At 44.3% G+C, this 1,700-nt stretch overlaps 1 non-coding gene across 1 annotated transcript; it reads right to left on the bottom strand.

The window, feature by feature from the left end:
- Window positions 1-423: 423 nt before the first annotated feature.
- Window positions 424-529, bottom strand: LOC141636762 (small nucleolar RNA R71). Its single transcript, XR_012541348.1, has one exon. It is a non-coding gene; the product is annotated as a small nucleolar RNA R71 (small nucleolar RNA).
- Window positions 530-1,700: the final 1,171 nt, after the last annotated feature.

Genomic DNA, 1,700 nt, shown 5'->3' with positions numbered 1-1,700 from the left:
AGTCTTTAGAAGAAGACATTCCTATTTCTACCGATCAACCAGTAAAGATGCCGAACATTGCTAGTCACTCAGAGCCTAAAGCATCGTATATTCCTAAAGGTTTCAATATCCAGACTGAGGATGGGAATACATTTGACATTCGTCCTTCCTATATCAAGCTGGTGGAGAGAAATCTCTATAGAGGTGTGGCAGGTGAAGACCCAAGGAAGCATATGGAGGTCTTTATGGACTACTGTTCTAATATCCCCGCCACAAAGGGGGTACCTCAAGACAAGATTAAGGAAGTTTTATTTCCTTTTTCTTTGACCGATGCAGCTAGGGAGTGGCTGACTGACTTGGACCGTACGGCCGCAGGGGTTACAAACTAGGAGACCCTTGCTCTTGCTTTTTATAAGAGATATTTCCCTCCACAGCGCACAAATCAGTTGAGGGCTAAGATTACGAGTTTCAAGCAGGCACCTGATGAGACTCTCTATGAAGCATGGTCCCGTTTCAAGAAGTTGGTGAGGTCTCTTCCTCACCATGGTTTTGACCCGTGGTTTTTGTCTAACTAGTTCTACAATGGGCTGTATGATGATCATAGAGCCATACTTGATGCGTCATCTAATGGGAGATTCCAAGAGAATACCGACGATGATAAGGGATGGGCCCTTATTGACGAGATGGCGAACCACAGTGCTGAATATGGAAACCCAAGGGATGGTATTAGAACAGTTCATGCAGTCGATAAGCAAGTTGTGGCTAAGCTGGAAGCCATGAATGCTAGATTTAATAAGTTGGAGTTACATTCTGCTGGGGAGCCTCAGATGGTCCATATGCTTACTAAAGGGGAGACCGTCACATGTGAGAGGTGTTGGAGCAATGACGGTCACACTGCTGTTGGATATCTTACACAGAAGGAACAAGTCCTTGCCTTTCAACAATACAGGCAAGGAGGGGGTTCCTATTATAATAACCAAGGGGAAGTCCATCCCAATTTGAGGTGGACTAGTCAAAATGTGCTCAATCCTACCCCTCCTCCGCATCGGCAGTAGTCATATGTTCCTCCACATAAGACTCAACAAGGCTTTCAGAAGCCTCCTTTCTTTCCTACACCTAATCAAGGTGCCTCGTCTTCTGGTGGGGTAAGTGAGATAAGTGAGTTGAAGACTATGTTGTAGTCTTTGACAAAGCAGTGGAAGTTAAGCGACCAACAAAAATATGCTTCTATCAAGGCAATTGAAACTCAAGTTGCCCAGTTAGCCGCGAATCAATCCGCAAGGAAACCGGGTTATTTACCGTCACAAACTGACAAATATCCACATGAGATGGTAAGTTTAATTAATTTGAGAAGCGGTCGTTCATATGAGGGACTGGAAGTGTTGAAATTAGACCCGAGGAAGGAAATAATAGCTGATGAACAGTGTTCTATCAAAGTAAATGAGCTGACAGCTAAGAAGGTACTCGATCGACTAGTTTCTGGAGGTCGATCGAGTATATTTGATGAAGAAAGTGCTCGATCGAGTAGAATTTCTACTCGATCGAGTGAACAGGAAAAGGCGACTGCTCGATCGAGTGAATTTTCTACTCGATCGAGTGATGCTGTTGAAGAAACTACTCGATCGAATGGGAATTATGGTCGATCGAGTAGTATAGATAACGGACAGCTTGATCGAGAGCCTGCTAGTGCTCGATTGAGTGAGAAATCACCTGAAAGACCT

This window comes from Silene latifolia, chromosome Y (genome assembly GCF_048544455.1).
Source record: "Silene latifolia isolate original U9 population chromosome Y, ASM4854445v1, whole genome shotgun sequence".
Taxonomy (NCBI): Eukaryota; Viridiplantae; Streptophyta; class Magnoliopsida; order Caryophyllales; family Caryophyllaceae; genus Silene; species Silene latifolia.
Note: the sequence above shows the minus strand (reverse complement) of the source record. Positions and strands in the feature narration are given on the sequence as shown.